The sequence below is a fragment of the Triturus cristatus genome, chromosome 3_1 (assembly GCF_964204655.1).
Source record: "Triturus cristatus chromosome 3_1, aTriCri1.1, whole genome shotgun sequence".
Classification (NCBI taxonomy): domain Eukaryota; kingdom Metazoa; phylum Chordata; class Amphibia; order Caudata; family Salamandridae; genus Triturus; species Triturus cristatus.
In genome coordinates this window covers 1,160,121,638-1,160,145,732 of record NC_140583.1, presented here as the reverse complement: position 1 = coordinate 1,160,145,732, position 24,095 = coordinate 1,160,121,638, and the positions used below count along the sequence as shown (strand labels likewise).

General features: G+C 47.4%; 7 pseudogenes; all 7 read right to left on the bottom strand.

The window, feature by feature from the left end:
* Positions 1-6,943: 6,943 nt before the first annotated feature.
* On the bottom strand, positions 6,944-7,062 carry LOC146861691 (5S ribosomal RNA; annotated as a pseudogene).
* A 103-nt stretch (positions 7,063-7,165) lies between these two features.
* LOC146861690 (5S ribosomal RNA) lies at positions 7,166-7,284 on the bottom strand (annotated as a pseudogene).
* A 114-nt stretch (positions 7,285-7,398) lies between these two features.
* LOC146861689 (5S ribosomal RNA) lies at positions 7,399-7,515 on the bottom strand (annotated as a pseudogene).
* Positions 7,516-7,621: 106 nt separating this feature from the next.
* LOC146861688 (5S ribosomal RNA) lies at positions 7,622-7,740 on the bottom strand (annotated as a pseudogene).
* Positions 7,741-18,135: 10,395 nt separating this feature from the next.
* Positions 18,136-18,254, bottom strand: LOC146861687 (5S ribosomal RNA; annotated as a pseudogene).
* A 1,229-nt stretch (positions 18,255-19,483) lies between these two features.
* On the bottom strand, positions 19,484-19,602 carry LOC146861686 (5S ribosomal RNA; annotated as a pseudogene).
* A 335-nt stretch (positions 19,603-19,937) lies between these two features.
* Positions 19,938-20,056, bottom strand: LOC146861685 (5S ribosomal RNA; annotated as a pseudogene).
* Positions 20,057-24,095: the final 4,039 nt, after the last annotated feature.

The window sequence follows — 24,095 nt, the reverse complement described above, 5'->3', positions numbered from 1 at the left end:
GCTTTCAGGTGAAGGGTGTGAAGATAAAAATTCAGGATCCCCTGGAGCCACCCTATACCTTCTTGCGACTACCTTGGAGACTGCAGGAGCTGAGAAAGGCTTGCGCCATACATCCAGCACAGGTTCCAAAATTGCTTCGTTGAAAGGCAACAGAGGCTCTGAGACCGCAGTTGGAGAATGCAACACCTCAGTTAAAATATTGGAATTGAATTCGGTGGATGGCAATTGAAGGTCCAACAACTCCGCAGCCTTTCTAATTACTGCATGATAGGGTGCTGCGTCTTTAGAGGGTTCGTCTGATGGCGGAGTGATCTCCCACTCTGGAGACAAATCCAGACCACTTGCCTCCTTCAATTCGTCGAACACCTCATCGGATTCGACCAATTCCCCCTCTTCAGCCTCTTCCATCAGAAAGCGTCTCTCCTCCAGCACTCTCTGCGCCTCCCTTCTCGAACGGATCCGCACCTGCGGCATCGGCGGCGCCGTGTTCGAATCCGACGGCGCCGGCAGTGGCATCGAACGCGGATCAGCTGGAGCAGCCGGCGTCGAACGAAGTCGAGTCGGCGCCGGCGAAGAGGGAAGCGGCGTCGATGTTCTCGGCCCCGGCAGCTGCCAAGACGGCGTCGCTGGGAAGAACGGCATAAACGGTGCTTGAGGGTAAACCTGCGGCACTCCCAGATTGAAAGCCATCGGACCCATCGGACCCATAGGTGCACCAGAGGTATACATGGCCCGTGAGAACACCCCATACATTGCATTGAGATAATGCGAGGGGTCCTGACCTGGAGTAGGGAAAGCAGGATACTGGTCAGGTAGCACCGGACTCGGGCCTATCGGCGCCGACGGTGGAGCAAGCGGCGTCACAGACTCACCCGAAGCCTGACGATCCTCATCCTGGGCCGGAGTCGGAGACGGAGCCGGAGGACTTGCAGGATCTGGAGATAGAACCGGCGCTGGAGATGACACCGGCACCGGGGATTCAGCCGGAGCCGGCGAAGGCACCGGAGAAGATGGCACCGGAGGCGAAGTCGGGACAGGAGAATGAGACACTGACTCTCTCCGACGTCGAGCTGGCGATTTCGACTTTGACGTCGAAGCTTTATGATGCGACGAATGCCTCCTCTTTTTCTTATGCTTCTTGCTCTTTGAAGCATGTCCCGAAGTCGACTTGGAAGCCGACCTCGACCTCGACCTGGATCTTCTTCTTCCTCTTTTCTCCTTCTTCTTCATCCGGGCGATAAAGAGCTTTGCTTCTCTCTCCTTAAGAGCCTTCGAGCTCATTTTCCTGCAACTCGAACAACCTCCCACATCATGGTCCGAGGACAAACACCAAACGCAATCGTCGTGCGGGTCGGTGATGGACATGTGCTTGCCACATTCTCGGCAAGGCTTAAACCCAGACTTCCTTGTCGACATTTTTAGAAGATAGACAGAGAAATCCAGAAAACATACAAAGTAACCAGAACAGCTACCAGTAACGATTCCCGAAATCCGTTGGCGTCGTCGGCGTGGAAAAAAGGGAACTGACGTCATCACGCCGATGGGGTCTTCTTATGGAGCCAGTGACGTCAGCGGAGTGGCGAGCGGAGCCGTGTCCCTGTGACGTCGCCTTCGACCACATCGGCGTGGACTGCTACAAAAGTTTCCGAATGTTGCTGGCGCAGGGGATATTCACAAGGTGAGGAATCCACTGGCAGATGTATCCATCAGAAATATGGGTATTGAAGAGCGTATGAGCCCTAGCATCGTCAGGGGAAATAATTGTAGGGAGCCTCAGGTTGAACTACCACCTGAAGCGGTTCCCTACGTGGTGGTGTTGGCGAGAGTTCCTAAATTGCCAGATGGTAAGAGGGAGGGGTTTTTCCAGCTTAAAAATAAGGTTGTACATTATCGCGTCAAAATCGCCCACTCCCCCATTACATTAATGGTGAAATACTTCATGTTCGCCGATTAGACTGGCTGGGAAGCAGAGCGAAGGACATTAATGGGGACTTAATTGTCGTTAATTTTAGGGGCCCTGCGGTGGTAAGGCATATTCTTAATTGCCCTACAGAGACTCCTGGTATTTCCATTATTCCCCTGGAGTTAACTTTCTTCTACCCTAGAAACCAAGTGAGTAGAGGTCGTTACCTTGGGGGCCCTTCTTTGCCCATGCCTGTGATCAACTCTCGTCCACTTCGCATAAACGAGCAAAAAATGTTTGAAATTAATCCCCAATCAACGACCCTTGATAATATCTCAAGGTGGGACACCGTATTCCCACGGAATTATGGGAATTGTATTGGGAGGTTGGATCATTTTGTCCCATTTACGCCATTGGATGTCTCAAATCGATATGAGGCTCTTTCGAACCTTGATGGTTGCGATTGACAGATGAGGCAAATGACTCAACTACCCCTTGACAAAATTCAGTCTGAACCATCAATAAATCTCGGGCTATTGCAAAATGGTGAACCTGATCCTACGGAACGACAAAGTCCACTGAAGGGGATCTTGATTCCAGAACCAACCGTCCACTCTTTTATTCTACGCCCCCCTTTTAATTGTGTATCTAGCCAGGGGGCGGTTGCCGGGTCTTCCATATTGAGCAATTCTGTTGGCCTACCGGATCCTCAAACGACTAAGCAATCTCCCAATGTTGAAGGTGTTAAAATTATTTCATGGAATGTGGCAGGTCTCAAAAATAAACTCCTTAATCCGGAGTGGAGTTCATTTATCACCTCCTTTGACATTTGCATGCTGCAAGAAACCTGGTTACTTAAAGAGAGCGTGGCTCCGGGCTTTGCAACATTTGATATTTTGGCATGTAAGAGTAGTAGGGGAAGGCCCTCGGGGGGGCTGTCCTTGTGGGTTGGCTCCCACTTGGGAGTAAAGGCAAAGGACATCACAACTGACTCCCGGGATGTACAATTTGTACTATTGGACGTAGAGAATGGCCCGAGTATCGCTCTGATAAATGTTTACTCAAGACCTACTAAGAGGGGCCTTGAATCAGAGGCTATTACTGTATTGTCCAAACTATTACAGTCACTTGGCTCCTCCACTGTGGTAATTCTGGGCGGGGATTTTAATTGCCACTTCGAGCCCCTACTGGATCCAAATACGGGAGATTGCGATGACGTGGATTTATTATGGAACATTCCTGATCCACTGACCCCTTTAGTTAAGGTATGGACTCCCCTTGTCCTGCAATTGCAGTCTCTCTCTTTAGCTGCATCATTGCGAGCATGTAATGGAAGGGTGATGCCAGACAGACCTGGAAAAGCAACGTCCAACAGAGCAAACTATACCTCAATTATTGACTACATCTTCATTGAAGCTAAATATTGAGACAGGCTTTATGAATTTGTGGTCATTGAGAGGTTGGATAGTGATCATAACGCTCTAGTTCTGACCCTTAAACCAGGGAGCTGCGGACTTAAAAATCCTGCCCCGGGTGATAACCTCGTGATTGATCCATTGACAATTAGAAATTGTAGAAGGAGAGTAAAGTGGCCAGAACTCCAAATGTCCAAGAACAAGCTGGCGGAACTGTATGGAACAATAATTCCATTTATTGAAGAGATGGGGGAAGTTGGGTCTCTGGGTAGCCCCACTGATATCCACGGCAAATTGGTTATCGCACTAAGGGACATTCTATACCCAGTAAAAAGAGTCACGCAGCCAAGTGCAGTATCAGCTCGGTGGTTTAATAAAACCTGCCGTATAGCCAAAAAGGCCCTGCTGCTGGTAATAAAAACTAAGGATAGAGAAGCAATTAGAACAAATCGTTCCTTGTACAAAAAAGCAATCAGTGATGCTAAGAAGGAAGGGGAGGTTGAACTGTGGGAGCAGTTGGGCCATGCGCTCAGTCGTAAGGACGCTAAATTATTTTGGTCTATTGTCGCAAGTGGAGTCAGTGGACATTCTATTGCACCTGCCCCAAATATCGCAGCCTCAACTTGGGAAAGTCACTTTTGTGACCTGTATGGGACACGTGATCTTGATAGTCTGTCTGTTGACATCTCAGACTTTTCTCTAGTCCCAGTGTGTCATGCCCCTTCTGAACTCCTCACTCTGATCGAGGTGGAAACAGCAATTGGGAAAATGCTTCCGAACAAGGCGCCGGGCTTGGATAAACTGCCTGGGGACCTATTTAGGGCTCAACCGAAGATTTGGGCACTCTACCTGGTTGTCTTATTCAATCGCATTTTACAGGGGGGTGAAGTACCCTATACTTGGCTTGGGGCTGAAATAGTACCCGTCTTTAAAAAGGGCTGTCCACTAACTCCCTCCAACTATAGGCCTATTAGTCTTATAGATACCTCACAAAAATTAATGGGGAGGGTACTCTTGGACAGGGTCCTGGGTTGGACTGAGGAGAACGGGATTTTGACCACATTTCAGGGAGGCTTTAGGGCTGGTACTTCCACTCTAGATCAGATTTTTCGCCTGCAGGTCTTGTACTGGAAAACAGCCTTGGTTGAGGGTGGCAGCCTCTACCTGGTGTTTGTGGACCTGCGGGCAGCCTTCGATCTAGTTCCTCGAACCAAATTGTGGCAAGTGCTGGCAGACCTGGGTCTTCCACCTTACTTATTGGCTGTCCTATCTAGGCTTCATGCCAATAATTACGCCCAAGTAAGATGTGGTAAACACGGTGAGCTTACTGACCGTTTTCCCGTTCAAAAAGGCGTTCGCCAAGGGTGTGTTCTGGCCCCCACATTGTTCAGCCTTTACATTAATGGTCTTATTGACCATTTGAATTGTATAGTAAATAATGACGCCCCTAAATTAGCATCAGGACGTGTGCCCGCATTGATGTTCGCAGACGATACCTTATTATTGTCTAGAACATCTTCGGGCTTACAAAATACACTGAATGGTTTTGCAAAGTTTTGTGAGTCTAGAGGACTTGAAATAAATCTGGGGAAAACTAAATACATGATCTTTAACCCCCCTGAGCGGGTGCGTCCAAACCCAGTCCTATTTGATATTCCTCTTGAGAGAGTTAAAACCTTTGTCTATTTGGGCGTGACCCTAACGGAGAATTTCAGTTGGAGTGCCCAGATTGCCAAGTCAACGCTAAAGCTTGTTCAATTGGCAGGGGGTTTGAATAATGTTTTTAAAAGATCGAGTTTCAACCCAGTATCTCCCGCCCTTGAAATTTATTGTCGACAGGCAAGAGTGGCTGCAATCTACGGAGCCGAACTCTGGGGACATAAGCAGTCAGTGTCTCTCTCAAGGGCTGAGCAATCTTTTTTAAGATCTCTTCTAGGGCTTCCTTCCAGCACACCGTTGATCCCGCTTAGGTTTGATCTTGGGTTAGTCCCAATAGAGGAGATCATCAGTGCAAGACCTATTTTGTACTGGAAGAGGCTGTGGTCAGTGCCTGAACTGTCCTCATATAAACTAGAATTTGTAGAGATCTGGTCTGCACTTAAATTTAAAAAGATCCCCTGGCTACTGCATATTAATGCACTTTGTACCCAACTAGGACTCCCGGAATTATGGGCAAATCCGGAGGCAAGTTGCCCTGGGATACCAAGGAAGGAACTCCTTTCTCTGGTGTCCATGAAAAACTTTTCTTCTCTTTCGAGCTCCTCAGCTATGGGTAGGTTGACCTTAGAATTCCTCATGGTTAAACAAGATCCTAAACTTGAGGAATTCATGGATCAAATAGAACCCCCACTTGCCCGCAAATTGTACATTCAGTTAAGGTATGGTACCCTACCGGTTAGGTCTTTTTCATCCAAGTGACAGACACAAAACCCGGAAAGCTGTCCTGCTTGTAATTATAAAGCAGAGTCTGTTGCACACGTGCTGCTTTTTTGCCCTGCTTACCATCTAATTAGGAAATGTTGGCTGATTCCCATTTGTAGGAACCTGGGATTTTGCCACTTTAACCCCTTGAGTGCCCCGCCCTTTCCACGCCCTGTGCCGGGCGTTTCATTAGCGGGCGGGGCTCATGACGAAATAGTCTCGTCATGGGCACAGCGCAACCGCGGCCCATGACGAGACCATCTCGTCATGGGCACTCAAGGGGTTAAGCAGGCTTGCAGGACGTTAGTTTATGATACTCATCCAAACATTGTCTTCGCTGTATCCCGCTATCTTTACAGCATGTGGCGTAGGAGACAAACGTTTTTAACCTAACTACTTTCACATTGATGACTTAAAGTTTAATCTCTTTCAAATTTTTTTAATTCTAAATGTTATTTATTGTTTTATTGTGCTATTGTAATTCATTATGTGCACTTTTATGGTCTTATGACCGAAATAAAGTTATCAAAGTAAGGTACTTTCAGGGTGGTATGGCCCTAGGCATTAAAAGCTCTGATATTGATGCTCTAAGCTTTCTTCATTCTACTTCAGTGCTGGCCAAATTACATGAGACAAGCCATCCTCATTCACCTAAAGCAAAACAAAAAAAGCCTGCAACATCTGGTATTACAAGGCTGTCTCAAATCCAGGACTAACCAGACCCAACCCTACTTAACTTCTGAGATCAGGTGCTTTTAGGGTAGTATGGCCGTAGACATGAAGAGCACTGACTTTGGGACTCTTAGCTTTTTTTCATTCTACTTCAGTGCTGGCCATAGTAAGCAAGACAAGGGACCCTCATTCCCCTAAAGCAAACAAAAAAAAAAGCCTACAGCGCCTGGTATTCCCAGGTGGTCTCCAATCTAGGTAACTTTAGTGCTGTCCATAGTAAGCAAGACAAGCGACCCTCATTCACCAAAAGCAACAAAAAAAGCCTACAGCACCTGGTATGCCCAGGTGGTCTCCAATCCAGGTACTTCCCCAGCACAACCCTGCTTAACTTCTGAGATCAGATGCTTTCAGGGCAGTTTAGCTGAGGCCATGAAGAGCACGGATTTTGGAGTTCTTAGCTTTTTCATTCTACTTCAGTGCTGGCCATAGTACACAAGACAAGCCATCCTCATTCACCTAAAGCAAAACAAGAAGCCTTCAGCACCTGGCATGCCCAGGTGGTCTCCAATACAGGTACTAACCCAGCACAACCCTGCTTAACTTCTGAGATCAGACAAGATCAGATGCTTTCAGGGTGGTTTAGCCGCAGCCATGAAGAGCATGGATTTTGGAGTTCTTTGCTTTTTCATTCTACTTCAGTGCTGGTCATAGTACACAAGACAAGCCATCCCCATTCACCTAAAGCAAAACAAGAAGCCTTCAGCACCTGGTATGCCCAGGTGGTCTCCAATCCAGGTACTAACCCGGCACAACCCTGCTTAACTTCTGAGATCAGACAAGATCAGATGCTTTCAGGGTGGTTTAGCCGAAGCCATGAAGAGCACGGATTTTGGAGTCCTTAGCTTTTTCATTCTACTTCAGTGCTGGCCATAGTAAGCGAGACAAGCCACCCTCATCCTCTAAAGCAAAACTAAAAGAACAATAAAATGCCTACAGCTCCTTGTATTCCCAGGCGGTCTCCCATCCAGGTACTAACCAGGCCCAACCTGCTTAACTACTGAGATCAGAGATATCAGGTACTTTCAGGGTGACATGGTTGTAGGCATGTAGAGCAATTACTTTGGGGCTCTTAACTTTTTTTCAATCCACTACAGTGCTGGGCATAGTAAGCGAGGCAGGCCACCCTCATTCACTTTAAAGCAAAACAAAAAGCCTACAGCACCTGGCATTCCCAGGCGGTCTCACATCCAGGTACTAACCAGACTGAACCCTGCTTAACTTCTGAGATCAGATGAGATCAGGTGCTTTTAGGGTGGTGTGGCAGTAGACATGAAGAGCATTGACTTTGGGGCTCTTAGCTTTTTTCATTCTACTTCAGTGCTGGCCATAGTAAGCAAGCCAAGCCACCCTCATTCACCTCAAGCAAAACAAAAAGCCTATAGCACCTGGACTTCCCAGGCAGTCTCCCATAGAAAGCAAAAAAAGCCATCTTCATTTACCTAAAGCAAAACAACAACAACAAGCATTGGCAAAGCCAATAGGTCTCGCCCCTGGCACTTAATAGTTTTGCCAACACAGTGAAGATGTTGTGCAGCATAGACCAAAAAAAGTATTTAAAGAAAAGGCACAAAGGTAAAGTTGTATGATTTTGTAGCCACGTACATGCATAATGAAACATATTCGTGCACTGTTACACGTGTACCTACAAAATGGTGTGGGTAATTTTTTTTTCATTTAGCACTCTGAGATGGAGCAGGTTATGCATTTTTTTTTAAAGTAGCGCAAAAGTGTTTTTTTTTTTTTAAGGTAGTGGGGCTGGCAGAAATTTACAACCAGATCTCCCCTCTCCCCCCAAAAAAGAAAGCATTTAAAAAAAAGTAACTAGACGTGGAAGACATGCATGGAGCAGCATAAACAGCCAATCCAAACAATGGCGAAGCATGAGAACCATGGAAAAGCCAACAGTTAAACGGGCTGTCAAAAAGCGTACTCTCTCTATGAACTTCTTACTAATATATATATATATATTTTTTTTTTTTCCGCCAAACTTTCTCAAAAAAGCAATCGACGCTGTGTCTGTGCACAAAATTATTTAATGCCAGCTGAAAATGCTAGACGCGTTTTGCCTGTCCTGCAGGCTTGTTCACTAGCAATTCAATAAAGTTTTCATGGCTTTTTTAACTGTGAATGTGAACAAGTCACATGGTGAACTACAACAATAAAACTGGACAACAGACTCGTAGTTTCACATAGTGCGTCATACAGATTGAAATAATTGAGGATAAATACCAAATTTAACAAACATGATTCATCAGAATTGTTGCAAAATAAAGCAGCATAAGTTCCTTGCATCCTAATTCAATTCGATTTGTACAATTGTATCGTACAATTGTTGCTCGAAAAGGGTTGACAAAAGTTTTGACCATAGTGGTCCATTTTCAGCATATGCTAATTACATTTAACCAAATTAGTATTAGGTCAACATAAATTGACATAACCATTATATTGGTTTGACCAAATAGTCGATTACCCAATAAAATAATTAGCCAAATAAGCAATGCATAAGATACTGCCCCAGTGGGCAAAATGTACAGCATAAATTAAGCTGAAAACCCATATGCACAACATTACGTCTTTACTTGCTCATTGTCCAAATAAGTGTCAAAATAGAAAAAGAAAAACTATATATAATAAAACCTGAAAAAAGAGTTAAACAAAGACGGGAGGAACCTACAAATGGGTATGTAGATCTTCTTCCATATTAAGACCATGTGGGATCTTGGTGTTAAGTCTAATAATATACCAGGATTCTAACTTGCGCAACTTTTTCTCCCGGTTTCCACCCCGACTATTGACTGGAATAGCATTGATAACAAAGTAAAAGAGACCCTCAGCATTTTTGTTGTGGTACTGTTCGAAATGTCGGGCCACGGGGTAAGATTTATCCCCATTTTTAATGGCACGAAATGTTGCAGCACTCTCTTGTGTACAGGAAGGATGGTGGAACCTACGTATTTTAAGCCACATGGGCACTGTAGCACGTAGACTGCGTAATCTGTCTTACACGAATATTGTCCCTTGATTTGTTGTTCAGACTTCTGAGAAAAGCCTGCTGGAAAACAGGTAGTATTTTTTCCGAACATACACGCCTTACATTTAAGGCATTTGATAAACCCATCCCTTCTACTCAACCATGAGCTGATCGGTCTCTTTGGGGTGTTACTGGGTAGTATGTTGCTAACCAGAGCTTGATGGAGAGATCTAGCTTTTCTAAAGGTGAACTGAGGTCTCCTTTTCACAAGTTTACCTAGCACAGGATCATTACGGATAATGTGCCAGTGTCTGTAGATGATGGTTCTTAGTTAATTTTGTTGTTTATTGTAAGTGGTGATAAACCTACATTGATTGGTATCTGTTTGTAAGACTTTAACTGATTTGCTGTCTTTATTAAAGAGTATCTGTTCTCTATTTGTCTTTTTAACTTTAAAGACAGCTTGATTCAGGCATGCTTCAGAGTAGCCTCTTGCTCGAAAGCGGGATTTAAGGCATGATAGTTCTTTGTCTAAATCCCGCTCATTACTGCAATTGCGCATAGCTCTGAGACATTCCCCATAGGGGATGCTCTTGACTAATTTGGCTGGATGGAAACTCGTAGCATGCAGTAACGTGTTTCCATCCGTGGCCTTTCGATATAGTTTAGTCTGCAATTTGCCATCACTTACATATACTGTATGTGTACCTGCAGCGCAAGAGCTCGGAGCACCGAGTTCGGGAGTCTTTCCTACCTGCTAGAGTGTCTGCACCAATCGAAGCGGGGCACTCTACATTTAAAGTGGACAGTGTGAGTTAAAACAGTGATGGAGGCATTTGATAAAGGCAATGGAGCCGAAACCGGTCATGCCGCACTTGTGACACTGAATTAAAAGAGGAAAACCCCTGTGAACCTGTGTGGGCTTGCTCCTCTCGTATGGGAAGGTTTCTGGTGGTATATGTTGGTGTGTGGCCACGCGCACCTCAAAGCCCCCATTCTGAAGCAGTTCGGCGGTAGCAGTGGCAAAACTTTGGTCATTCTCAATGTTCTTGGGGAACGCCGAACCGCCGCCAACCATCAAAGGATTATGCCGAATTCAATCTATTTGTGACTTCACGAACAACGACTATTCTTACCTAAGGACAGTGCGTTTTGGGCATCTTGTTGGTTAATGGCGGCTGAATGAAGGATCCAGGGCTTCCTTAATTTCTCCACGATAACATCCAGGCAGGTGAGGCGAAGCTGCAGGAACCGCCCACTGGGGAGAGTACTTACGTGAGTGTACCTGCAGCGCAAGAGCTCGGAGCACCGAGTTCGGGAGTCTTTCCTACCTGCTAGAGTGTCTGCACCAATCGAAGCGGGGCACTCTACATTTAAAGTGGACAGTGTGAGTTAAAACAGTGATGGAGGCATTTGATAAAGGCAATGGAGCCGAAACCGGTCATGCCGCACTTGTGACACTGAATTAAAAGAGGAAAACCCCTGTGAACCTGTGTGGGCTTGCTCCTCTCGTATGGGAAGGTTTCTGGTGGTATATGTTGGTGTGTGGCCACGCGCACCTCAAAGCCCCCATTCTGAAGCAGTTCGGCGGTAGCAGTGGCAAAACTTTGGTCATTCTCAATGTTCTTGGGGAACGCCGAACCGCCGCCAACCATCAAAGGATTATGCCGAATTCAATCTATTTGTGACTTCACGAACAACGACTATTCTTACCTAAGGACAGTGCGTTTTGGGCATCTTGTTGGTTAATGGCGGCTGAATGAAGGATCCAGGGCTTCCTTAATTTCTCCACGATAACATCCAGGCAGGTGAGGCGAAGCTGCAGGAACCGCCCACTGGGGAGAGTACTTACGTGAGTGTACCTGCAGCGCAAGAGCTCGGAGCACCGAGTTCGAGAGTCTTTCCTACCTGCTAGAGTGTCTGCACCAATCGAAGCGGGGCACTCTACATTTAAAGTGGACAGTGTGAGTTAAAACAGTGATGGAGGCATTTGATAAAGGCAATGGAGCCGAAACCGGTCATGCCGCACTTGTGACACTGAATTAAAAGAGGAAAACCCCTGTGAACCTGTGTGGGCTTGCTCCTCTCGTATGGGAAGGTTTCTGGTGGTATATGTTGGTGTGTGGCCACGCGCACCTCAAAGCCCCCATTCTGAAGCAGTTCGGCGGTAGCAGTGGCAAAACTTTGGTCATTCTCAATGTTCTTGGGGAACGCCGAACCGCCGCCAACCATCAAAGGATTATGCCGAATTCAATCTATTTGTGACTTCACGAACAACGACTATTCTTACCTAAGGACAGTGCGTTTTGGGCATCTTGTTGGTTAATGGCGGCTGAATGAAGGATCCAGGGCTTCCTTAATTTCTCCACGATAACATCCAGGCAGGTGAGGCGAAGCTGCAGGAACCGCCCACTGGGGAGAGTACTTACGTGAGTGTACCTGCAGCGCAAGAGCTCGGAGCACCGAGTTCGGGAGTCTTTCCTACCTGCTAGAGTGTCTGCACCAATCGAAGCGGGGCACTCTACATTTAAAGTGGACAGTGTGAGTTAAAACAGTGATGGAGGCATTTGATAAAGGCAATGGAGCCGAAACCGGTCATGCCGCACTTGTGACACTGAATTAAAAGAGGAAAACCCCTGTGAACCTGTGTGGGCTTGCTCCTCTCGTATGGGAAGGTTTCTGGTGGTATATATATATATATATATATATATATATATATATATATATATGTGGCGCGCATACCGGCGGAGTAGACCGGCAATTAATATCCAACAACGTTTTCGAGAAGAGCGTTAAGGTTTATGAATTGAATAAACCCCCTTTATAATTTGAAGCGTTGGCTTGTATATCTGTGACCTCAGAGCGTGCTATACTCGAAAACGTTTTTGGATATATATATAATTTATTTTTAAACAATGACATGAGGACTTGAGCCAGACAAAAGAAGGCGCATTTGTCATAAAAAGCAGAATACCAGGATCATCCGAAAAAAAAGGAAGGCCACCTCTTTGACCATTCTGTGAACACCATGGCATGCAGTGGGCTCAAGGAGTGTGAAAGGAATTTCCAAGTAGAATAGGCGTGAGGTTAGACGAGCCGAACACACTCAATAGCAACACGAACAAAGCATTATGATTTTTGTGGCTGTCATTTGTAATGTGACTGGTAGATCGTATTGACAGGGATTGGTGTATGGCACGCGGTCATGCCCAAGTGGTCAGAGAGAAAGAAAAACACAAACCTCCATAGCATAGAAAAATCCAAAATATGTTTACTGAGGCAGCAGTACCACTCCTGTTCCAAGAGCAATATAACAATTATATAACACAGTAAATGCCTCATAATACCTGTGGCCAGACGAATTCTCCTGCCTCAAAAATATACTACAATAAAAACATGGCCAACTCGTGTCTGCTTTATGCCTCTTCGTGGAAAGCCAAAGTCGATATTTCGTGCACCATCCTTCTGTCCATAGCCCTACTGTGCTTTAGCGGATGACACAAGCTTCTAACTTGGCAATGCATCAATAAATGTGGGCAGGATGCCTCAATGAGTTGAATGCTCGCTGCTGATGAATGCGCTATCTTTAGATCATGAGTTTCAATCCCAATAAGGCTGACTCAGCCTTCTATCGATCTGCAGGTCAGTGAATGAAATGCCTTTGTATTGGGTAATCATAACTGTTATTTACATAGTTTAGAAATAGCAGATGTGCGATATTAAGCACTATACATAAAAGTCAAGGCACTATTACCCCAAACACCGCTAACACCGCTTCTCAGCCATAGCGGCAAGCATACTCAGGAAACATTCCCATATGACAACATAGAAACATTCCCATATGACAACATAGCACACTGTGGTCAGGTGGGCACATCTGAGCTATCTAGCAAACTGTCCCGTGGGGCATCACACAGATGATTCATCAAATTTATGCTTTTTTCTTTGCAACTTCTTTATTTTATGGATTATATGTGCAATTATTCCTTGTTCGTAAAGTCATCTCTTTTTCTTTGTGTTTTTTTCATTTTTTTTTTTTAAAACCTTTATTATTTGCAGTTGCATCATCTTACAATGCACAGTCACCGTCCAGGTGGCGAAGCAGTTAAACAAAACGCACGCTTCCAGATGGTAGGACACAGCCATTCAGCCGACAACCCGGAGGTCCGGCGGCGTTGTGCAGGTTAACATGTGTACAGAAAGGAGGTGCGTGCATTGTTAAGAGAGTAGATTTGCGGCGCTGTTTGTGTGTTTTTATTGTTTTGTGGTGTCCCTGGTGTGTGTTTTCGGCGACAGAGGGTGGCGCTGTGGTCCAGCCCACTCCGCGGCTATGTCGGTTGCCACCCAGGCCCTGATCTGTAGTCTTACAGGACACCGCTGTTACCCCAAAGTGTAAAGGCCTCCGAGCAGCCGAGCGCCAGCGTCATGCTCATAGTGTGGGCTGAAGCACGACAAGGATGCTGCAGTATAGCTCACTGCGACATATATGGCAACGCGTAGATCCGGCGAGCCTAGTGTGCAGCTTCGCAGTCCATATCTATGCGTGTACTACGGCGCGCATCCGTCCCTCCAACGCCGCACCTCCCAGGCCGCCAAGTGTCAGCGCGCACCCGGCATGCCACACAGTGCGCCCAGGGCAAGAGTTTGCCACACTCTCCGGGTGCATCCGCCCCTGACAGGGAGTGTGTGTCTACGTCACTTTGTCATCTGTAAGCAGGGCGCGCTAGGGAGGGCAGCGCCTCAGGGGCGCCGCACGACGCATCTATCGCTCGTTATCTGTGGATAGGTAAGGATCCGGTCTGGGAACTGAACCTATAAATAAACTGGTTCCCGTGTATGTGTGGCAATAGGAGGTGTCAAGGTTAGGGTCGTAAACTCAGGTGGGGTCAAGGGGAAGGGGGAAGAAGGGAGGAGGAGATCATTCTGCGGTAGAGCAGGAGGGCCATCATCCGCCAAGCGGGGCACAGTGGGACTGCGTAGCGTGCGCGGGAAGCCGCAGGCCAGGGGGGGGGGAAAGAAAGAGGGCCGTCAAGAAGGCCGGAATTCCCCGGCGCCCATGTTCGCACCCGCCTGTCCTGTGTGCAGGGCGCTCCTCCGTGCCGGAGAGGGAGCGGCCGGGCAGGGCAGAGTGATCATGCCCCCCCGTCCGGCCCCCCACCCGGGCAGTATGCGCGCCTCTGCAGACCGCGGCAGCAGCGAACTCCGTGTGCGATTCTTTGTGTTTTTTTCATTCTGCATATCTTAACCTCGTTTCAAACATCAATGCATTTGGAAACTCTGAAGCTGAAAAAACATACCAAATGTGGTGTGTAGGATAAGAAAAGAAGCACAAAGAAGGGTCATGAAAAAACTGGGAAGTAAAGGTACATCAAGCACACAACAAATTTGGGGATTTAAAATAGTATGCTAATGTGTAAAGCCATACAATCAGGGTCGCGGCTCTTCAGAAAGATTAAAAGCAGAGCCGATGTAACTTTGTCAATTGTAAATGTCCGATGAATGAAAGGACTTTATTTTAAACGCGTCCTTATTAATGCAAATTGTAAATGTAGGTACATTTTACAGGCTGCCCATATATTGCATTAGATTGCAGTGGAGGCTCCTCCACTAAGGCAGAGGAGCGTCGCCCCACTACTTTCAGCAGTGTAAATAAAGGAAAAATAAAATGATTATAATTTGTTATTATCATTTTACTTTCTCCTGCTGCGGCAGCTTTGTTCTGCGGGGCTGCTCTGCTCTCATAGAAGGGGGAGGAGTGGTGGGCACTCTGTAAGTGCGTATAAATGTTTGGCCGGCCGCCTAGGGCCGGCCAAACAGTCATGCACACTTTGTATGTTCTCCACCCAGGCTGCAATACAGCCTGGGTTGTGAACATGCCCAGGCTCCCATTCCATGGCTGAGCGCTGAACCACAGTGCTCAGACCAATCACATCGCTGCATTGCAGCGTTGTGATTAGCTTAGGGAAGCCTGGGTGCTTCCTGCTCCGGGCAGGAGAGGCGACGGTGGAGAGATGCGTCGAGGAGGTAAGTATATATTTTTTTCTTTAGCCCCACCTCCGATCTGTGCCAGACGCCACCGTTAAGATTGTTGTATTACAGTCTTTGCTATAGAGAACCTCCTGACGAAGAACCACATGGGTCTCTACCTGAATATGCAGAAACAATACCTTAAAAACACTACAGATGATACAAAATGCTGCCGCAAGATTAATACTGAATGTCCCTAAATACGAGTCAGTAGCTAAGGAATTTCGAAGACTACACTGGCTTCCGGTAGCTCATCGTATTAGGTTCAAGGCGGTATTCTCGCTTACAAGGTCTTGAACAACACCGGACCAGTGCTTCTCAAAACTCTCTTTTCTTGGTACCATCCGGTCACGCAGCTATGCTTCACTGGTGCCAGACTTATGAGGGTTCTAAGAATTTGAACCACATGTTGGGGAGGCTGTAGCTTATCTTATGGCACTGCAAACTTATGGAATACACTTCCAATTGATATCAGAAATGCCTGCTCACTGACTTCTTTCAGGGTCTAAAAACCTGGCTATTCCAGAATTAGATCTTTTTCTGGGCTCACCTCTGTCCTAGCGCCAAGAAACCTCTGGGAATTCGTGCGCTCAATACATTTTATTAACATAACATAACATTGAGGCAGCAACAAAAAAAGTTGCATGGAGAGTTCTGTGAAATTTAAAACAAAGTTAACTAACGTGGAGAGAAAAATACAAAAAGATAAATGAATGAGCAATTGTAAACAACAGGAATGTGTGGAGAGCAAATGAATTATAGGAGGAAAAAGAAATAGTACCTCAATCACAACGTGAGCAACAGCTGGCCATCGGAGGCACACTAATTAAACTTGATTAATCTGTACTTGGTCCACGCGCCACAGAGAAAAGAAAGTGACGCATGACCAGTGCTGCCCAATGAGAAGGCAGCAAAGAACAGCGACAATAATGCCAATGAATGGTAAGCTATGGGTGGGTTCATAGCCCATTATTAGATACAAGAGTCCCGCAAGTAGGAGCGCATGTGCTAGCGCATGCTCTTGCAGGCTCGACCTAAAAATACTGAGCAAAGAATACTTTGTGTACTTTAAGCTTTTTTCTGCCCTACCCCTAACTCCCGAGCAGCAAACTGAAGGAAGTGAGACGTTACCGGAAGTACATGTGGTCCAATGGAGCGTGATGATGCAATTGCTGCAATCCCCTTCAATTTCAGTGACTCTAATTCCAGGCGAATGTAGTAAAATAATGCTGCACACTTTCACTAAAAAAACGAGGTCCTATAAAAAAGCTTTTGAAAATTCCTGCCCAAACAATGGTTATTACATGAGAAATAGTTAAACACAGCTAAGGTGTACACTACAAGACTTTTAAAATAAGTCTGTAAAAAATGTGCACTTTGTTTGATTTTCATAAAAAAAAAACACAAAAAAAACCAACCAATCACGTTATATTCTATTCACAGCAAGTCATTATTGCCTGTGAATTCTACTTGTGTGGAACAAAGCCAGCTTTTTGCGCCAATCATTTTTTTCAGATAATTCACATACCGGAAGGAAGTTTCTTCTAAAACGTAGGTGACCTGCTGGCTGGCCCACTTTTCGAGAAGACGCCCAAGTCATGAGCAACGATGTCATACTGTGACAGCTTCTTTTGGACCCTTAGTCCAATAGCAATGTGATTTCGCATAGCATAGTAGGCTTGCATCGCCCATGAGCCAGGATGTATTCACAGCACTTTGTGTACCTGGCACCCACATACGAAACAACGTTTTCCGCTGTAAGTAAATTAGGCCTATTCCTACGTCTCAGCACCCCTTCCTCAGAAGTCTGAAACCCAATCGTGGAGAGAGATTTTTGACACTCTACACGCCTGGTCAAAGATGCTTTCTATCATGACTTGATCAATATAAACATCAGATGTGGAGACAACGTTAAAAGAGTGAAGGATGGGTAAATGAAAACAATGAAACTGAAGTAGTATGAATGCGCATATTTTTAAAGAAAAGGGGCAACCAGCAATTTGTTGCCGTGCACCCCCTTAAAAATATATTTTCAAAAATAGGTTCACGGGTATTGGGGTTGGGAGGTTCAAAAGAGGAGCAGGTGGGGGAATCAAACAAAACAAAGCTGGATTTGGGGGAGGCGGGGAAAAGCAGCACACGAGAGAGCAACACAGAGTGCTGAGGGAGATAGACATGAGGAAAGAGCAGCATGGTACGAGGGGAGAGGCACACAAGGGAAAGAACAACATGAAGCACATGGCGTGGCAAGTAAGGGAGAAGCACATGAGAAAAGTTGCACACAAAGTAAACAAGCGGCCGTGCGACCGCGAAAGTGATTGCGATCGCGATCAAACTTCAAAGCGAAAGTAATCGCGTCAAGCGCAGCGCGCCCGCACACATGCACTGTAGCTCTAGGCTGGCCTGGTAGCATGCGCTTGGTCAGGCGAGACCTAAAAAACTAAAAAAAGAGCACCTGGTATTCCCAGGCAGTCTCCCATCCAGCTACTAATAAGAACCAACCCTGCTTAACTTCTAGGATCAGACGAGATCAGGTGTTTTCAGAGTTTTATGGCCCTAGGCATGAAGATCACTGAATTTGTGGATCTTAGCTTTTTTCATTCTACTTCAGTGCTGGCCATACTAAGCGAGCCAAGCCACCCTCATTCACCTAAAGCAAAACAAAAAGCCTACAGCACCTGGTATTCCCAGGTGGTGTCCCATCCAGGTACTAACCAGGCCTGACCCTGGGTCACTTCTGAGATCAGACGAGATCAGGTGCTTTCAGGGTGTTCTGGCTATAGGCATGACGAGCACTGACATCGGGGCTCTAACTTTTTAAATTCTATTTCAGTGCTGGCCATAGAAACCGAGACAAGCCATCCTCATTCACCTAAAGCAAAACAAACAAAGCCTGCAAAACCTGGTATTCCCAGGCTGTCTCCCATCCAGGTACTAACCAGACCCAACCCTGCTTAACTTCTGAGATCAGGTGCTTTTAGGATGTTCTGGCCCTAGGCATGAAAAGCACTGACGCTGGTGCTCTAAGCTTTTTTAATTCTACTTCAGTGCTGGCCATTGTATGCAAGACATGCCACCCTCATTCACCTACAGCAATAAAAGGAAGAAAAAAACCTACAGCATATGTCATTCTCAGGCGGTCTCCCATACAGGTACTAACAAAGTCTGACCCTACTGAACTTCTGAGATCACACGAGATAAGGTTCTTTTAGGGTGGTATGGCCATAGGCATGAGGAGCACTGACTTTGGGGGTCTTAGCTTTTTTAATTCTACTTCAATGCTGGCCAAAGTACATGAGACAAGTCACCCACATTCACGTAGAGCAAAAATAAAAAAGCCCACATCACCTGGTATTCCTAGGCTGTCTCCCATCCAGGAACTAACCAGGCCCAACCCTGCTTAACTTCTGAGATTAGACATGATTAGGTGCTTTCAGGGTGTTCTGGCTCTATGCTTGAAGAGCACTGACGTTGGGGATCTAAGCTTTCTTCATTCTACTTCAGTGCTGGCCATAGTAAGCGAGGCAGGCCACCCTCATTCACCTAAAGCAAAACAACAAAAAACCTACAGGACTTGGTATTCCCTGGCGGTCTGCCATCCAGATACTAACCAGGTCCGACCCCGCTTAACTTCGAGATCATACGAGATTAGGTGCTTTCAGAGTTGTGTGGAGGTAGGTATGAGGAACTGACCTTGGGCTCTTAGCTTTTTTCATTCTACTTCAGTGCTGGCCATAGTGTGCGAGACAAGCGACCCTCATTCACCTAAAGCAAAACAAAACAAAACAAAAACTAAAAAGCCTACAGCACCTGGTATTCCAAGGCGGTCTCCCATCCAGGTATTAACCATGCCCGACCCGGCTTAAATTCAGAGATCAGACGAGATCACATGCTTTCAGGTGGTTTAGCGTTAGGCATGAGGAGCGATGACTTTGGCTCTTAGCATTTTCTTTTGACTTCGGGCTGGCCATAGTAAGCGATACACGCCACCCTCATTCACCTAAAGCAAAAAAATTCCTACAGCACCTGCTATTGCCAGGCGGTCTCCCATCAAGGTACTAACCAGGCCCAACCCAGCTTAACTTCTGAGATCAGACAAGATCAGGTGCTTTCAGGGTGTTCTGGCCCTAGGCATAAAGAGGATTGACGTTGAGGCTCTAAGCTTTATTCATTCTACTTCAGTGCTGGCCACAGTAAGTGAGACAAGCCACCCTCATTCAACTATAGCAAAACAAAACAAAAGCCTACAGGACCTGGTATTCTCAGGTCTCCCATCCAGGTACTAATGAGGCCCGACCCTGGTTAACCTCTGTGATAAGACAAGATCAGGTGCTTTCAGGGTGTGGCTGTAGGCATGAAGAGCACTGACTTTGGCGATCATAGCTTTTATCATTCTACTATTCAGTGCTGGCCATAGTACACGAGACTAGCCATCCTCATTCACCTAAATTAAAACAAACAAAAAAAAAGCCTACAGCACCTGGTATAGCCAGGCAGTGTCCCATCCAGGTACTGACGAGGCCCGACCCTGCTTAACTTCTGAGATCAGACAAGATCAGATGCTTTCAGGATGGTTTAGCCGTAGGCATGAAGAGCACTTACTTTGGGGCTCTTAGCTTTTTCATCCTATTTCAGTGCTGGCCATAGTAACAGAGACACGCCACCCTCATTGACCTAAAGCAAAACAAAATGCCTACCGTATCTTGTATTCCCAGGTGGTCTCCCGTCCAGGTACTAACCAGGCCAGACGTTGCTTAACTTCTGAAATCAGACAAGATGTCCCTGTAGCTGAGTAAACGTGCAATCATCAGGCGCGGATTGGCCTCTAAAGCCGGAGGGAGGCCAGGAATATATATTGTGCCCTTTTCACTGAGAAGAACTTATGTACACGGCCAGCCAGTACCATTTGCGTCATCATGTCCTCAAGGAATAGCTCCCTGTTAGGCTCCTCCGCTTTCTCGGAAAAACCCAAGAAACAAATATCATTACGCCTAGGGTGCCACTCCATATCCTCCGCTCTGGCCTTGAGGTCCCGCACTTCAGTCTGCAGGAGTTTCAACTGATCTTGCACAGTCACCTGAGGAGGTCTCAGAGTGAGAACACTCGGGCACCACATTACCATCCCCATCAAGCTGCACAGCTAACCTCAAAACAAATCCAATTAATTAAATTCATAAAACTCTTCACTTATTCCACAATTTTCTCCATTATAATTCATCCTCTTTAGTCCTTTGTTTTCTTCAACTCATTTTACTCATTTTCATTTCAATTGAGTATTGTTCAAATAGGCACAGGAATGATGAATGTTTCCACATGTCAGGCTTAATTGGAAATCACCCAATGCATTCCAGGAAAAACCCTTCTTCAGGGGTATCTTGACATGTGCTAATTTGTCTCCGAGTAAGACACTTTTCAAAATATCCACTCTTATTTCATCCCATTTTTTTCCATCTCACGGTAGAAACCGCGAAATGCTCCTGCTTATTCCATCGACAAAGACAGTCAAGCTAGAAATAGGATGAAATAAGAGTGGAGATTTTGAAAAGTGTCTTACTCTGAGACATATAAGCACATGTCACGATACCCCTGAAGAAGGGTTTTCCCGGGGGGGGGGAGGTGGGGCTGAGCTTGCTCGCGACCAAGATGGCCGCTTGAGCCGAGAGCTCCGTGGAACCGTCTTATTATCCTGAAGCCATCCTGCAGCTGCACTGAGCTAGCGCCAGACACCGGTGATTTCAGTACTCCAGAGTCACGCTGAGCCGTTTTGCGGCGCTCCCGGCCGCTCTGTCACACTCCAGGCCGAAATTAGAGCGCTTGGCGTATGGCGGCCTGACTGGGTCTTGGACGCCGAGCTCGCGTTGGAACCGGGGCAGTGCTTGCCTGGGCCTGTCGCAGACAGCGATAGAGCGGCACACAAGTGGCGCTGCCATATATGGGCGCAGAGCACCCCTGGCCTGCAGCTCGGCAGTGTGCTTCGGCCATAGGCGCCCTCCCTCTGGCTACGACATTGCAGAACGCACAGAGGCACTGGATGGCGCACTGGACACCTGCGCTGGAGCGGGACTTGTAGCGCGAGAAGTCCAGAGGAGTGGAGCCTGCGGAGATTGCAGGTGCCGCGATCTTCATGAGAAACAACCGGTGGACGCCCAGAGTTATGCATCGGCTGTGAGTCTCACCTTCTAACACACCGGGCTGCTTGGCCTTGGTTGGGCTCGGCTGCCACTGCCACGTGGCCGCCATTTTGGCATACGCATTCCCTGATGCTGCTGAGCCTGCGGTTGGGGCAGGTCTGTCTTTGAGTCGGCGGTGCCGCTAGGCGCAATTCCGGGGAAGGCTCTGTGGAAGATTGAGCGTGAGGAATCCACTGAGACATTGTTGGTGAGGCCTGAGACTCCCCTGCATGCTGGATACTTTGATGCCCTAGCGGGAGGCCGAACTGTGCCTTTGATGTCACTCCCGCACTACTGGAATTAATAGTGGGGAGCTGGACTGGTAACCTGGGGTGCTGTCTCTATCTGCGAGGCCCTCTCTGGACGGGGTCGAAGTGCCATCATTGATACCCCCTGGAGGACGGAGTGGTGCCGCGGGACACTAGCTGCTGTCCGGAGTGTTCTCTACGGGGGCCCCCTACCGCTGCTGCTGATGGCCTAACGGACTTACCTTCTCATCGGTGCACGCAAAGACAGGCCAGGGACACTGTGTTCTAGGCGGTAAGGAGGAGCTCTGCCTGTGGGGCGTAGACGTGCAGTATTTCTGGCAATGAAAGCCCCTGACTGCAGCGAGGCCTGGTCTCTGTCTGCTGGCGCTGCGGCTCATTTTTACGAAGATACAGAACAGCGAGGGCGTTGGTGTCTCTGGAAGCCAAGATGGGTAGGGTGGACAGAGCACAACCGAAACTGTTGTTCGATCAGAAGAGATCCAAATCCACTGATGCTTCCTCCGAGGACGGAGCCAGAGATCGGGATCAGCCAGACGCTGACTCTAGGAAAGACATTCGCGGACTACTGCTGACCATGGAAAAGAATCTGCAGGGGGTATCGCGTCAGCTGGACGCGCTAACCTATAGAATAGACCGTATGGCGGAAAGGCTGGACAAGCATGCAGAGCGACTCAACATGTCGGAGCGCAGGCTAACAGAAATGGAGGAGGCGCAGTCTACTTTGGACATTGAACATAAGCAGCTGGGCAGGGTTATGATGCTCTTGCAGGGCAAAACAGAAGATTTGGAGGCACGCTCTCGACGCTGTAACCTGCGCATCACGGGCCTGCCGGAAAACACACAAACGTGCAACATGGAACTATATATTGAACGCTTGCTGAAAACTCTGCTTGGTGAGTCTTCCTTCTCTGACATGTTCATGGTGGAGAGGGCACACCGCTCTCTGGGGCCGAGGCCTCCTCCGGGTGTGGCTCCTAGACCGATCATCGCCAAGCTACTCAACTACCAAGATAAGGACGTAGCGCTGGAGCTGGCTCGAGAGAAACAACCACTGCGCCATGAGGGGACCACGATATCTCTGTTCCATGACTTCACAGCGAGGGTCCAGGAGGCTCGACGACTGTTCGCTCGGCTGAAGAGACAAGTTTGGGATATGGGGGCGGACTATGCCATGCTCTACCCGGCGAGACTACGTGTCAACAGGCAATGCCAATCCCACATCTTTACGGACCCAAAGGCCCTACAGGTAGCCATGAAAGGATGGTCGAAGGAGCAGAGACATAGTCCGGAGAAGCATTGGCCGGATGAGGTGACTGGCGACACGATGGAGGAACAGAACTGATGCCTAGTTGATATCTAAGTGTTGGATTGGCGGGCGGGGTGGGGGGCGGATGGGGCAATGATGGGGAACATGGGACAGTGATTTTGGTTTCCTCTGACGCACCCATAGTGGTCCACTAAGACAGTTTCATGGTCCAGGTCTCCTCTGCGGCACAATTCTACTGACCTGATGCCTGTGTCGGAGGCGTCCTGTCTGTTGGGTGGTGCGGTGCAGACCCTTGGCCTGAGTGCTAGTTCTCCTAAGATGAGGGGGGGGGGTTGTCCTGCGTGGCTAGGGCGGCCTAGGAATGTCGTCTGGAACTTGGTATCCCTGGAACGGATGTCTTATTGACTGATCTGCCCATAGGGTACATTTTTTACACATTCTGTTAGTTGGAGCCTGAGGGGAGTGACACAGCGCAGTTGCATAATATCCACCTGACGGTGTACGGAGTGTGGCCTTAACTAAACCGAACATTTCTGTCTGACTACTGAGCAACATCCACCCACGCGTGAATCACACTGGGGAGTGCTCTTTCTGTTTTTAGGGGTGGGGTGGGTAGACCTTATGGGTCAGAGGGGTTGAGACGTGGCCAAGCTGGGGTTGATCTGACGTGGGCGGGGGTGTGAGGGTTCTTTGCAGCAAATTTAAAAAAATTGTAATTGATGTTTTCTATCAAAATGTATGTGAAGGGGTGTTCCAGCTCTGAGGCCCTGTTGGGTTCGACCTGAAGTGGGTGTGGGGGGGGGGAATGTATTGAGACTGACATATGCAATGTTTCTGTAGTGAGTGCTCCTGGTGGGCAGTGCCGTTGATGTTTAGATCTGCTGCGTAAAGTACCAAACCACACGTACACTCATCCCCCC